Genomic DNA, 16307 nt, shown 5'->3' on the forward strand with positions numbered 1-16307 from the left:
CATTGGCCTTCTTGGCCACCTGGGCACACTGCTGGCTCATGTTCAGATGGCTGTCGACCAGCACCCCAGGGTCCTTTTCCACTGGGCCATTTTCCAGCCACTCTGCCCCAAAGCCTTTTGCTCTGCATGGGGATATTGTGACCCAAAGGCACAACTTGGCACTTTGCCTTATTGAACCTCATACAGCTAACCTCAGGCCATCAATCCAGTCTGTTGAGATCTCTCTGTAGACCCTTCCTGCCCTCCAGCAGATCAACACTCCTGCCCAACTTAATTTCATCTATAAAGTGACTGAGAGTGCACTTGATTTCCTCATCCAAACCATCAAAAATAAATTAAACAGAACTGGCTCCAACCCTGATCCCTGGGGAACTCTACTAGTGATCAGCTGCCAATTGGATGTAACTTGATTCACCACCACTATGGGCCCAGCCATCCAGTCATTTTTCAACTCAACGAACAGTGCACCTGTCCAGGCTGTGGGCTGCCAGCTTCTCCAGGAGAATGTTGTGGGAAATAGTATCAAAGATTTTTCTGAAATCCAGGTAAATGACCTCCACAGCCTTTCATTGGTCTACTAGGTGGGTCACCTTATCATAAAAGGAGATGAAGTGAGTCTAACAGGACTTGCTTTTCCTAAAGCCATGCTGGCTGGACCTGATCCTCTAGTTGTCCTGTACATGCCGTGTGATGGCATTCAAGATGATCTGTTCCGTAACCTTCCCCAGCACCGAGACAGGCCTGTAATTCCCTGAATACTTCTTCCTACCCTTCTTGTAGTTGGGTGTGACATTGGCTAACCTCCAGTTGTCTGAGACCTCCCTGGTTAACCAGAAGTGATGATAAATGATGAAGAATGACTTGGCAGGCTCTTATGTCAGCTCCCTCAGTACCCTCAGGTGAATCCCATCTGGTCCCAGACTTGTGAGTGCTTAAGTGACACAATAGGTCACTACTTCCTCCTGGATTACAGTGGGTCTATTCTGCTCCCCACCCCTGTCTACCAGCTCAGGGGGCTGGTTGCCCTGAGGATAAATGGTCTTTCTGTTGAAGACTGTGGCAAAGAAGGCATGAGTACCTCAGCCTTTTCTTCATCCTTGGTTAAAATGTTCCCTCCCGCATCAAATAAAAGATGAAAATTTTTCATGGCCCATTTTTTTTTCTCATTAATGTATTTATAAAAACCCTTTTTATTGTCTTTCACAGCGATGGCCAGCTTGACTTCTACCCAAGCTTTCGTCTTTTTAATTTTCTCTCTACATAACCTAATGACACCCTTACATTCTTCCTAAATTGCCTGCCCCTTCATACAAAGGTCATAAACTCTTTTTTTTCTACCAAGTTTCAGTGAAAGCTCCCTATTCAGCCAAGCTGGTCTTTTTCCCCACCAGCTTGTCTTTTGGCACATAGAGATGTCCTGCTTCTGCACCTATAAGAATTCCTTAGAGTATGTCCGGCATTCCTGGACTGTTTCTGAAAGGACTCTAAACTAGTGTCCTGAACAGGTGTAGTGGGTTTCTGTGGCTGGGTTTTGGTAGCGGGGGAGCTACAGGGGTGGCTTCTGTCAGAAGCTTCTAGAAACTTCCCCTGTCCCATGGAGCCAATGCCAGCTGGCTCCAGGACAGACTTCTCGCTGCTGGCCAAGGCCAAGACAATTCAGAGTGATAGTAAGGCCTCTGTGATAACATATTTAAGAACAGAAGATTGTTGCACAGAAGGAATTCCAGCCAGGGAAGAGCAGAGTGAGAACATGGGAATAACAACAGAGACACCAAGGTCAGTGCAGAAGGAGGGGGAGGAGATGCTCCAGGTGCCGGAGCTGAGGCCCCTGTGGCCCATGATGAAGACCATGGTGGAGCAGCTGTGCCTCTGCAGCCCATGGAGGACCACTGGTGTGCAGAGACCCACCTGCAGCCCATGGAGGAGCCCATGCTGGAGCAGGTGGATACATGAAGGAGGCTGTGACCCTGTGGAAGGCCCAAGATTGAGTAGGGTCCTGCCAGAGACCTGCATTCCATGGAGAGGGAAGCCTCCAAGCTGGAGCAGGTTTTTCCCGGGTAGGACTTGTGGCCCCTGTAGGGGACCCACGTCGGTACAGCTCATTCATGAAGGACTGCACCCCACGGGTGAGTGACCCACGGGACAGCAGTTTGGGAAGAACTGCTGCCTGAGGGGTGGACTCGTGCTGGAGAGGTCCATCAAGGACTGTCTCCAGTGGGAGGGACCACACGGGAGCAGGGGAAGGACTCCTCTCACTGAGCAGTGGCAGAAACAACAACTGACCGTAACCCCCATTCCGCATCCCCCTGCACTGCTGAGAGGGACGTGTAAGAAAATGGAAGGAGGGGTAGGGGGAAGGTGTTTTTAAGACTGTTTTATTTCTCACTCTTTCGCTCTTATCTTGTTAGTAATAAATTTAAGTACTATCCTTACTTTGAGTCTGTTTTGCCTGTGAAGATAATCAGTAAGTGACCTCTCCCAGCTCTTATCTTTACTCATGAATCCTTAGCTGCTTTTTTTCTCTCTCCTCTGTCCAGTTGCAGAGGGAGAGGGAGAGATTGGCTTTAGTGGGTACCTGGCATCTGGGCAGGGTCAACCCACTACAATAGGCCAAAGTTGTTCCTTTAAAAGTCCAAGGTAGAGTTTTTGTTGACCCCCTTCTTTATTTCACCAAGAATTGAAAACTCTATCATTTCAGGGTCACTGTACCCAAGATGGCCTCTGGATACCACATCTCCCACCAGCTCTTCTCTGTTTGTAAATGGAAGGTCTAGCACCGCCCCTGGTAGGCTCACTCACGATCTGCTACAGGAAGTTATCCTCCACACAGTCCAGGAACCTCCTAGACTGCCTCCTCTCCACTGTGTTGAGTTTCCATTTCGTGAAACAGCAGTCAGCCACTTAAAGATTACTTCGTCTGCCTCTTCATCCTGGTTGGGTGGTCTATAACCGACTCCCACCAGGATGTTGGCCTTTTTAGCCTTCACCCTGATCCTTACCCATAGGTACTCAACCTTATCATCACTGTCCTTGAGCTCTGCACAGTTAAAACACTCCCTAGTGTACAAAGCCATCCCAATGCCTCTCCTTCCTCACCTGAAACCTTTGAAGAGCTTATAATCATCCATTGCAGCACTCCAGTCATGCAAGTCATCTCACATCATTTCCATGATGGCAACTATATGATAGCTTTCCTACTGCATAATGGCTTCCAGCTCCTCCTTTTTTTTCCCCATACTGCCCTGGTACAGATGCACTTCAGCTGGGCTGTTGATTTTACCCCCAACACTGGCATGCAACTCCCAGGCTCATTTCTGGTGAGCCTGGTCTTATCCCCTTACCCCTCCAGATCTAGTTTAAAGCCCACTCAATCAGCCCTGGCAACTCATGAGCTAGAATCATTTTGCCTCTTTTAGACAGGTGAACTCCATCTGTCTCTAGCAGGCCTGCTGCCATGTAAACAGCACTAGGATTGAAAAAGGCAAAATTCCACAGATGCCACCAGGCTTTAAGCCATGTGTTGATCTGGTGAGTTTTCCTGTTCTTGGTGGCTAGACATTTTTATAGGGGTTCTAAGTTCATAATCTTTAAGAAAACAGAATTGCAAGAATTATTTCTTCTCTTGGATGAATTCTAGAGAAGACTTTTGCATTCACAAAACTTTGAGTTAAGTAATGTGGGGTTTATTATTTTGAATTAATATATGCTTATTTATTTTTCTGTAAAAGAGTGATTTCTAATGCTCGGCAAAAAGTTAAAATACATTGTTGAAACAAATTTTGTTTGTATTTGATGCATCTCTTTGCTAGATAGTTAGATATATGAAATCTTTGCATATTTATTTCAGTAAATATACTGCTAATGCAGTTATGTGAATTTTAATGGATGTCTCCATTTTATTTGTATATGTTTTTTAGTCTAGTTCAACTGAATGAGTATCATGCTTTTGTAGTTGATATCTTCAGAAAAGGTTATTCTCCTAAAAAGCACAAAATAGTTCTTTTTTTAATATAAGCAAAAGAGACAACTTTCTTCTAAATAAGGAATGCATAAATTTATCTAACAATTTTTCATTTTAGTTTTTCATTTGGTTAGGAATGCTAAACTTAATCGTGCAAATACTGCTTTATTGACTGAAGGCCTGAAAGTAGTATAGGAATCATATAGTTTGTGAGTCCTATAAGGAATTGAACACATGCTGCGTGGCACCCAAACCCTTGGAAGCATTCAGGTAGCAGATGAAAGGACATTTCGAAATGTCACTGTCATTTTTAAAAATGAAATTTAGACTTTTAAATCACTGAGATATTTTCAATATTTTTATGTAAGCACTGTATAGAACCAAAAAGTGCCAGACAGTTTAGTGTTGTCTAAGGGTCAAATAAAAGCAGAATAAACTTATTGGAAAAGTAAATTCATAAAGGAAATAGAATTTTTGTTCAAGAGCCTTTATATATAGAATTACACGTGTTCACAAGATAATAAGACATATGACATAACAGTCATCTAAAGAAAGGGTGTACTTAGTACAGAAGTCATTGAACTACATGAAAAATAACAGCTTAGAATTGCAAAATATTCAAGTACAGGTTACAAAATCCTGGGGTCTGTCAAAACAGAATAGACACACAACTGGAATGAAGATTCTGTGTTATGAGTGTCTGACTTGTGTCACAGTCATTTGTACATTTGAAAGAATAGATTGGTCTTCAGTTGAAAAAGGAGAATGGGATCAGCACAACTCATCTGTCATGGTTTTCTAACAGAACAATGTTTTTTCAGAAGAAATTCCAGGATTGCTGCAAATTAAACCAACATTCTGCACCCACTCATATGGCATTGGCATTGTAACCCTACCCAGGTGCATGGCTCTAAAAATGCCCTCTGTTAGAGAGTGGGCAGTACTCCTGTAGGCTTTTGGATAGTCTGAGTACAGCCAACTGGATCCAAATTGCTCCTGGATGAGCAAGAGGGACAAGAACCTCTGGAGCTGAGTAGACAGCAGGCATTTGCTGAGCTAATAGCATGCAAGTATCCTCACAAAATTCTCATTATTGTTGCTTAGAAGAAACAGACATTGTCCTGCAAGTTTAGTAATTTTTGTTTTCATGCTATTACTCACTAGCTAAATAATGACTTTTGTCATTATTTTAAAATAAGAAGTTGTCAGCTGTCTTTTCATGAAGGTCCTCATTTGGCACAAATTTCCATTAAGTATACATAAGGCAAAATACCTCTTTGTTCATCTGTTATTATCTCTTTATATTTATTTGGGTGGCATTAGCTTAGGTGTGGAACATAAATAATCCAGGGTGTCAGAGATATCCTGTTGTTTGAATACATTGTCTTTTATTTCCTTTTTCATGAGAAAAAAAATTAAAAGGAAATTTAGATCTTTTCATTCGCAAAATATGAGCATCTCTGAAATTACTCTTGGTGAAAGAAACCTGGAGAGATTCTTCTGCTGACCTAACCATCAATATCTGCCAGTATTGCCAGCAACAAAGCAACAAAGTGTTTTGCAAAGTGGTTTTTTTTGCCACTTTGTGTTTTGTTTAGGCACTTGGACTGCTGAACATTTATTCATGCAAGGTATAACTCATATGAGATTCAAGAACCTATGCATGCAATAAAATATGTCTGACCAGGAAAGATTTAAAAACTGCATTTAAAAACTACAAGATGTGTATCAAGAATATCTGTAGATTATTTGCTTGTAGTTAACTACAGCTATGCCCTAAATTAACACTGTCCTTTTAAGCGAAAATGTTACCTTATTACAGCTAAGAGATTATGCATGTTAAATTAAGAAGTGAGAAGAATGATGGATGTTGACAGGAGGTGGAGTAGAGTATGATTAACTTTACCTGGTTTCAAAAGCATAGATCTAAAAAGCTAGCAAAGTCATCTATAGAAGAGTCAGCCTAGCAAAGGAACCTGCCATGTCAACTCTATCAAAACTATGGCAGATATCAAAAATGTTATCAGGACTAAAACCATATAGTTTATCATTTCTCCAGTCCTTTCATACACAGACCTCAGATTTATGTAGCTGCATGTTCTTCTTCCAAGCCACATTGACTTCAATTTCTAGGATTAAGACCAACATATTTTTTTAAAAGGTTCTGTTAAAAAAGCAGTGCTTCTTACTGTAAAGTTACACTTGTTTTGGGCAGATTTTATTTGCACAAGCAGGACTGATGTTGAAATAAAATACAACAGGTTTCCCAGTTGATTTTGATTTAATGGACATCTTTGGTAGAGGACCTCAGGGTAGGCTGGCTCTAGCTATTTATCTTTATACTGGATGGTTTATATATTTTAAGAAAGTGACAAATGACTGCTTTAAAAAAACTCATTATGGTAATTGATTATTATAGGAAAACCTCAGAAACTTTATGAAAGAGAGACGTATTCTCTAAGTGTCTTAGCTTTACACCAGACTTGTAATTAGAAGAATCCATAAACATTTATCACATTACGAGAGGTTCAGTCAGAAGGTTTAGAATAAAACTCTGGAGTCACTTTATTGTTCTGTGTTAAAATCACATACTTTAGTGATTTTCCCTTACCACAGAGAGATTAATTTGCCCAGCTGAACAGAGGACCACACACATTTTCAGGACTCGTCTAAGCTGAGTCCCACAAGAATTTTCCTGTGCGTGACTCTGAGGAGGTGACTGGATTCTTGGATTAATATATTTCTGAGTTTTGTTGTGGAGCCATATTTTCAGTGTAGAATTTGTTCAAGAATTTTAGCTATCTACAGTCCCTCCCCTTTTTCTGCTTGGTCTCTTCATATATCTGAAACTTTGGGTGTTCCAGAAGGAAACTCACTGATCACACATTTGCCTCCTTGCTTCACCTTCCTTATTTTAGTTATAGCTCATTCTGAGCAAGTTCTGAGACATTCCAGTCCTGAATCCATATGTAAGATGGCCTTTAACTCATATTTAATTCAAGGCCTTACAGTTTAATGACTGATTTATTTAAGTGAACAAACAAAACATTTTGTAAATTATAGCTAATGTAGCTAGAATTTTATTTTGCTTTCATTAATGTGATAAATCTTGCAAACATTAAAAAATAGGACCTAAATTTGACTATCTAATGTTACATTACCAATGCCTCTGGAAGACAGAGACAACATTTCTTGTTTTCCTGTTGCAGAGACAATTAACATTCAAGAGACTTAATCACTGTTTTCAGAAATGCTGAATATGAAAAATTAACTCTTTGATTTCAAGTTCTTAATCATGTCCAAACTTGAGAAGTCATTGCTGTCCCTGTGTACAGAAAAGTAAATTTTTCAAAACTAAATAAATTGCAGTTGATTCTTTAAGAAACTTTTGTTCAAAATTTAGGACCACAGATTGTGACTCAGTTTGAATTCTAGTTTATCTAAGGGAGTATACATTTCATGGTCATTATAAGAAAGAAATAAATTAGTTGCTCAGGATAAACCATAATTGAGCCCAAAAGACAGAAGATACTTGCAAAGCTGTAGGTTACTATGTTACACTATGGTATACTTCAACAATTTTCAGTCCAGAGGTTTTTTGCAGCATGGCTCCTCAGGCAAAAGCTACCATGTATGTAGTAGTAGTAGTAGTACATATATGAGGTATTATTTCTTTTAACCAGCTTTCATTGTGGTAACCCTCAACATTTACAGTGTTTTCTGTTATGGCACCAAATCCTGCAGTCAAGGCAGTTCATAAGAATGTCATCTTTCCATTCTAAAAAGCAAGCTTCTAGCCTATAAAGCTGGTGAGAAAAGATTGACTTTGCCACCTTAGTTATATATAAGGCTCGGAAGTGAGAATGCAAATGAAAGAACTATAAAAAAATTTTCTTAAAACTTCTGTACTTTTTACCAAACCCCATAATTTTTAGAAAAGTTTTGTGACACTTTATTATACAGAGTTGAAAATAACCTCATTTATTTTTCTTTAAATATATTTTTTTGCTTAAGATAATGTCCTACATATAAATTTACATATGTCTATAACAGGACCAAGCCAAAAAATCTGAGAAACAAAGTGAAGTTTTCAAAAGCAAAGAGTTTTTGACTCTTCTAAGCAGACATGTTATAAACCCAAGCCCATAATAGTCACATCTATTCTTTCTCCACAGCAAGCTACATCTTTTAACTATTAAAGTTTTTCTTATTCCAAGCTTGTTTCAGTCTGTAAACCCCTTTTTAAACATGAAATAAAAATCATTGTTCCTTTGGCAACTATACAGTTTCTTTGTTGAAAGCTGCTCAATTAAAATATTCTTCTCACAAAGATATGTTACTTGGCAGCTTGATGTATACAGTAAAAGTGAAAGATATTTGTTAATAGCAGAGAATAAAATTCATGTTCTTTGTGTTTCCCCATAACAGAGATTTTTCAAGCTAGCCACTGTTTCAGACTGATATACAGCAGATAAACAATGAAACTTCCAGAAGTCTAAACCTCTGAGTTCTTTTATCTGTATAGTCAGTGGCAAAAAGCATGTGGTAGGATCAGGCGATAAGATTTCAAAATCTGATGTAAGTGTACATTGAGGTGTAACTGAGCTGCTTCAGTGTTCATATGTATTGTTGTCTCAGAAGACAGACATTGCCTCCCTCTGTTTTTATTTTGCTTTATCAGCTGTTTTGAAGTTATACCCGCAACAAAAATGTACTCTTCTAAAACTACATGAGGCAGATAGCTTGCAATTATAGCTGAATAAGGTGCTAAAGGTTATGGACTGAGATTATGGAGCAGATCATCTTGAGTGCCATCAAATGGCACACACAAGACAACCAAAGGATCAGACCCAGCCAGCATAGTTTAGGAAAAGCAGGTCCTGTCTGACCAACCTGATCTCCTTTTATGACCAGATGACCCACCTGATGAGGGAAAGGCTGTGGATGTGGTCTACCTGGACTTCAGTAAAGCCTTTGACACTGTCTTCCACAGCATACTCCTGGAAAAGCTGGCAGCCCAGGGCTTGGACAGGGGCACTCTGTGCTGGGTTAGGAACTGGCTGGAGGGCTGGGCCCAGAGAGTAGTGGAGAACGGTGCTGCATCCAGTTCATGTCCAATCACTAGTGGTGTCCCCCAGGGATCAGTGTTGGGCCCAGTCCTGTTTAATATCTTTACTGATGATCTGGATGAGGGGATTGAGTCTACCTTTAGAAAATTTGCAGATGACACAAAGGTGGAGGGAGAGTGTTGATCTGCTGGAGGGTAGGAAGACCCTGCAGATGAATCTGGACAAGCTAGAGAGAAGGGCTAACACCAGTGGCATGAAGTGATCAAGTGCTGGGTCCTACACTTGGGCCAGAATAACTCCACACAGCTCTTCAGGTTGAGGGCAGAGTGTCTGGAAAGTGGCTCAGTGAAAATGGACCTGAGGATGCTGGTTGACAGCTGGCTGATCATGAGCCAGCAGTGTGCCCAGGTGGCCAAGAAGGCCAATGGCATCCTGGCCTGTATCAGAAATAGTGTCACCAGCTGTACTCAGTGCTGGTGAGGCCACACCTTGAGTACTGTGTCCAGTTCTGGGTACTCAATTCAGGAAGGACACTGAAGTGCTGGAGCGTGTCCAGAGAAGGGCAATGAAGCTGGTGAAGGGGCTGGAGTGCATGTCCTGTGAGGGGTTGTTTAACCTGGAGAAAAAGAGGCTCGCAGGAGACCTTATCACTCTCTGCAACTACCTCAAAGGAGGTTGTAGCCAGGTGGGGTTCGATCTCTTCTCCCAGGCAACTAGCGATGGAACAAGAGGACATAGTCTTAAGATGTACCAGGGGATGTTTAGGTTAGACATTAGGAAGAAATTCTTCACAGAAAGAGCAGTTAGATATCAGAATGGGCTGTCCAGGGAAGTGGTGAAATCACTGTTTCTGGAGGTGTTTAAGGAAAGAATGGACATGACACTTAGTGCCATGGTCTAGTTGACATGTTGGTGTTTAGTCAAAAATTGGACTTGATGATCTTGGAGGTCTTGTCCAACCTAATTGATTCTGTGATTTTCTGAAGCACAGGAAAAATGCCAGCATGAATATATATAGACTCTCTAGAAATGTGTTGCCATATAGCGTAACAAATTCACTTTGTTTTCTTATTCAGATTTTGTTTTGTATATACATGCAAGAGTTTTAACTGGGTGAAAATATTCATTACTGTGGAAATGATAGAGTGGAACAAAATAGGAGGCCACTGACTTTTATCTTCTAGTCTATAATTCCATTTTTTCTTCTTTACATTTTTTTCTAGGACTTTTTGGCAACAACATACCAAAATGAATTTGATTTACATGAATCTCACATCTAATAGTATGTCTAATTCCCTGATCAGCAACAAACACTATGTGACTTTTAGAAGTAATATGGTACTTAAAATTTAAAATTCTGCTACTTTTTATCCAAGTGAAGTTGGAGTCTTTACATCCTTCATTCCTTTAAGATATAAACTATTGCTATTTAAAAGAACTTCAGACCTCATCTCACCCTCTGTAGACATAGCATTGTAATTCCAGGGAAGCTTGCCAAACTTGACTATTTAGGTAAGAGTTAAACTTCAATACAAAATGGAAGCAAGTCACCCTTATTTTGTCACTTCTAACAGGAAAATTTCTGCAGCAAAGATGTAGTGTACTCCTGCAAGTTACTAGATTTGGCTGGTTGGGAGCCCAGAGTGATGAATGCCTTGCATTCATTGAAATAAGTGAAAAGAAAGCCCCAATCCTGACTTTTGAAATTAGTCTCATCTTGCATATTATCAGAACAGGTAAAATGTAACTAGTCTTCCTTAGGAGAGAGTATTTCACTACCCAAATCAGTTGGTCTGACCAGTCTTGACGCATGATGGCTGGTATATTTAAACTGAAAGAGGGTAGAGTTTAGACTAGATGTTAGAAAGAAATTCTTTACTGTGAGAATGGCCAGACACTGTAACAGGTTTCTCCAAGAAGTTGTGGATGCTCCATCCATGGAAGTGTTTACGGCCAGGTTGGATGGGGCTTTGAGCAACCTGGTTGAATGGAAGGAGTCCCTGCCCATGGCAGCGATATGGGTCCCTTCCAACCCAAATTATTCTATCCTTCTATGATATAAAAAGATGACCTACAGGTCTAATCTGCCACATGTTGTCTTCTCACCAGGGCCCATATATTTCTGTGGCAGTGTTATATTTACTACAACGTTCGAACAAATAAAAGAGAGTAATTCCAATTCACTCTACAAGCTGAATAGGAACAATGGTCTAGTGGTTGCAAAATGGGTGCTATGCCAATACTTCTCCTGATTACTGGGAGCTATGTTAGTATGGAGATACCTTTTGCCTTTCTTCTAATGTATACTGGCAGATAAGACAGCAAGAATTCAATCTTACTGCAATTTCTTGTGCATATATTTGTCTGTACTGAACAGCAATATCTTATGCAGAATTTTCTTTCACTAACCCTGAAGGGGTCAGTGGGATGTACAGAAACTATAGTGAGCATTAATTTTATGCCATTAACATACAACAGTTTCATCAAGCATTTCCAAGACACAAAACATTGTTATATGGAAATGCATTCACCAATATGATTTTTCACAATATAAAATGTTTATTTGGAAAACATATGCCTCCTGGTATATATGTTACCATGTTTTAATGCACATTTTATAGGTATTTTTCTTTTTATTAAATCATTTTACCCTTTTGTTTGTAAAAGTTGATTCATTGTCAATAAACAAAATCAAAAAGGTGAAGATAACAACATGTGGCAGCTCTTTTTATTGCTATCATCTTATTTCATTGTTTTTATGTCTCAGAAAGTGTCTATTGTACTTTTATTGATCAAGGAAAAGAATCCCTTTAAAATCCAGGTGTTAACCACATTTTTATCAGACTTTCCATAAACAACAAAGAGTTTTTCTTTCCATGTCTGTTTTCCTCGTGACAATCCAACTGAGTCTTGCAAATATGTTAATCCAGGTCTGCAAAGTCTTCAAGCTCTTGATTTGATTCATGCATGCTAGCAAAGGTCAAACTGAGGGGAAATAGTAAAGCAACATTTTCCTCTGAAGTGATTGTTTTGCTCATGCCTTTGTATATTGCTACCAGCACAGAATGGTGGCAGGTTTTCACTGCTGAGGATTAGAACTAATTTAATGTTTCTAAAGTAAACATGCCCAGGATGCAAAGTTCAAACCCAAATTGCAGATTTATCATATAGTTATTCTGATAAAGTGGCTGGAATTTGCTTCAAATATACAAAAAGGATTTAAATCTAGCTTATTCAATTGTTTTCATATTTGTTAAGCACTGATTTTTGAGCATTCTGTGAGGCTGAAAAAGAGCCATAATTTGAAAACAGCCTTCCTATTTTGTAGCTTTTCTTATTGCACTCCTGCTTGCAAAGGCAATGAATTCCAGATGAAAAGAGTGGATTTTGGATACCCAACAGTAGTTTTCTGCTCCTAGGAATCTCTGTTTCTGTAAAATATTATTTTATAGGTGTTTTTTATTTAATTTGTAATACTTACATAAATATACATAATGTACATATAAAAAGAGAATGCTGAAACAAAGCACTTAAAAATATGGATTTTTAAATATGAAATAAATGAACAAACATCCCAGGTCTTTAACTGGAAGATTTTGTACTGATGTTTGTAATAATAACAATCCTCATTTAACAAATTGCTAACCTTCCTACAGTTCCCAAACAGGTACTCTACAATAAAAAGGAAGAAAGAAAAGCATCTTCCCCTGAAATGACTGTAAGACAAGAAGATAAAGTTTTGAAAGAGTAAAGCTGTAACAATTAAGGTATGTGGTTCAATATGTTGGCAAACTAATACCTTTACAAAATGATATCATCTATCTTTTTTTTTCTTTCTTTCTTGAGTAAACTTCTTGGGTTTCAAGTGACTTAGTAAAATTCAGTTAGTTGTAGAACAACTACTTACCTGATGGTTATGAGATCAGGCAAATTTGGAGTGAATTTCTCTATATTATATTTGGCATTTCATCATATGTGAATGTGAGAGAAATTTATACTACTTTATCTAATTAGCACAACAGACCTTTCTAACACTGTTAAAATTTAATTACGATTCTTAATTGTTAATTTGGAGTAATGTTAGTTAATTTTTCTCTTACAATTTATTTATAAAAGTAGTTTTCCTTAGCTCTTGGTGTTTATTTCAGCAAAGAGTTCAAGAGGATTAAGGTTTCAAAAGTAGTGCCTTAGATATATTTGGATGTATGGTTTGGGTTTTTTAAAGTAAAATCACTTTATGCTGGCAGCTCAGATTAGACATTTTAAAAAGCAATCATTTGTTTGGTAACATGCTAGTTTTGAGGTTTTGTTATAAATTAGTGTTTCCTTGGCTTAATAAAGGAATAAATAAGTATATTTAACATTTATGATACAATTCATTGTCATTCTTTTAATAAGCCATCATTCAATAATCATATGTATCAGCAAAATAGAGAGCATAGTGATGGATTGTGCTGATCTTGGCACAAACTGACATGTTCCTGAGAACTGTAAAAATGGAGTGAGTAGTGCTCCTAATGTCTTGATGAGTTTAGTTCTTTCTTTGTTCTTTTTGGGTAGGGTCATTTCACAGGGTGTATTTTGACTCTGTAATCTAAACCTTTGCTGATTAAAGATAGTTACTCTAAAAGGTAGCTTTAGAAACAACCTTTTCAGTATAGGCAACACTGAATAATTGAAGAGGAAATTACGGATTAGATTTAAACTCCAAGTTAATTCTGAACACAGAAGTCTTTGGTCTAAAAGGTAGAACTAGTGGGGTTTTTTTGTCTATGGCAGGGTGTTCTCACTTCTGAAAAAAGTAATGTTTTCTACGAGTAAGCAACAGGCATATGGCCTGTTGGATCAGGTTACGTTAGGTTATGTTGTGTTACATGATATGACATGCCCTGCAGTGACCTGAGGCAATGTCATCTTGTGTTACCTTGGGAAGGAAATACTGTTCTTTATTTAACAAGTGAAGAGAAGTTTAATTATCTCTAGCCATGAGGAATTTCTGTGCTCTCTGTATGTAAAAGCAGTTAATGACAAGTAGTATGTTCTTTTGATTTTCTTTTAGCTAATTCTGGGATGTCTAAACCCCATATAAATCATGTCTTACTATTATTTACTGGTTGGCATGTACTTTACAAATTTAATTTAATATATACCAGAGTACACACTGAAAAGAAATTCCTGTAGTGCTACAAAAAGTTGTAGTACTTGGAGAGTGGATAGACAATAACACCTATTTGGTTATGGAAATGAGATATTTTGCAGAAGGGATATTAAGCAATCTTCTTAGATGGAAATGCTTAGTGTTGGAAGTCTAACTATTTATATATTTTTATGCATAGACTGGTCATTATTACTCTTCTACAGTTCTTATAAGGTTCTTGCTTAAATAGTACATTATGAAAATGAGCTATTGCAACTGCAAAATATGATAAAACTGAGTCTATAGTGTCACCCTACCCCTGACTCTATCAGGATAGGTACTCTCAATAAGTAAGTCTTGAGTTATTGCATTGTGGGATACTATCAAAGGAACACATTGTACTACTTGGTCATTCAGTGTAATGATCTTTTATATTATCTCCTATTGATACATTTGGCATGTAAATTCACTTTTAAAAAATTTGCACAAAGAAAATGAACACTATTACACAGGTACAGCTATCTACTTATTTTACAGTAAATTACTGGTGCGTGGTACAGAATGTAACCTTTTGGTTATATTCTGCAGTAAAAGGAATGGGTTAGAGAGGTTTTTATGCAAATTAGTAATGCTCTGTGTTGGAAGCCTAATTGTACTTTTTATTGTTGGACAAGTCAATACTGCTTTAATGCACATTTCATAAGCTTCTTGCTAAAATTGTATATGAAAGGGATTAGTTTCCATAGATGAAAAGCATAATCTTAACAATGAGGCCACGTAAGCAGAATGGTTGAAGTACTGATAAAGGATTTGTTAGCTCCAACGCACAATAAGTCTTATTAGGGTTATTAGTCACCACTATTTGACCCACTATAGTTCCTTGTACAAGTCACATGTACTAAATGATGGAATGAACATCAGCTACTGTATTCTGTTCATATACAATAAATAGAAATATGTGAAGTACCTTGCTGTAAATCATAAACAACATAAATTCATTTTTCTTTAGTCATTTTTGAATGGGGATAGCAGAAAAAAAAACATTTAAAAATGAGCTGTTTTATAAAAATTACTAAGTAGCACATCTTGAAGGAGGCTGGAAGAGAAGGTCAAGGTTCAGGTTTTTCTTGCTCTCTCACTTGATCTAAGTCTTCCCACATGCTCAGCAGTGCTCATTACCACAAATAAAATTCAGATGTTGAAGAACAAGAGTTCAGTTCATCATAAGAAAATCTGAAGAAAATTATCTTCAAAATGGAGGTTTCATATTAGAAAAAAATGTCATTTGTTGTGTGTTTTCTTGGACAGTGCTTCCCTTTTTAACTAAAACCTATACAAACCTTTTTTTTTCTTTTCTATAGTTGCAACAGGAGTGGTGACAGAGGTAATGATGAAAAATGGAAGTACAGAAGTCAACTTTTAACTAAGGGCTTCCAAGGAAAAAGAAGCCAGTGTTATAAAACAAAAAATTAGGGAGGTTAAAAAAAAAAAAAAAGATACTTAACAAGATCTTTTTGCATTTCCCAGCTTTAAAGAATTCATTTAAATATATCAGAATGACTGAATGATGATAGCATAAAAATAGAGCCCAGTGCAAAGCACAACTATAAATCTGATGAGGCTTGTGTGGTCTTCAGTTATGCCATTTTTCTTCCCCACATACTGGATCATGGATTACCAATGGGAGGGTGAATAGATTCTTAAACCTTATCCACTCCACCAAAGCCCTGCCTAAAAATTGTATTCTTATATTAACATTTCTAGTAAATCCAAAATACAGATTATATACATGGTCCTATCTCTGCAATGCTTTTGTTCACTTCTACTCTTCTCTGTGTAACCTTGTGCTAGAGAAAGTCTTAGCTGCCAATATCTAGAATACTGTTTGGAAGGGCTTTCCTTTAAAGTGTGCTAATCAATCTCTCTGAGCACTGCACTATGTTCATTATGTCTGTCAGGCATATATTTCACGCATTTCAGTCAATCCTTTTAGACCACAAGAGCATCTCTCCTATTTCTAGGGGTGCTGTTATTCAGCATTTACAGGGTCATAAGTAATATACCTGCACGTTTGGTCTTTCCTTGTCTCTCAGAAAGAGTCCCATCTATGAGCCTCTACTCCAAACTGCTTATTAGTTTA

The sequence above is a fragment of the Pseudopipra pipra genome, chromosome 5, assembly GCF_036250125.1.
Source record: "Pseudopipra pipra isolate bDixPip1 chromosome 5, bDixPip1.hap1, whole genome shotgun sequence".
Classification (NCBI taxonomy): Eukaryota; Metazoa; Chordata; class Aves; order Passeriformes; family Pipridae; genus Pseudopipra; species Pseudopipra pipra.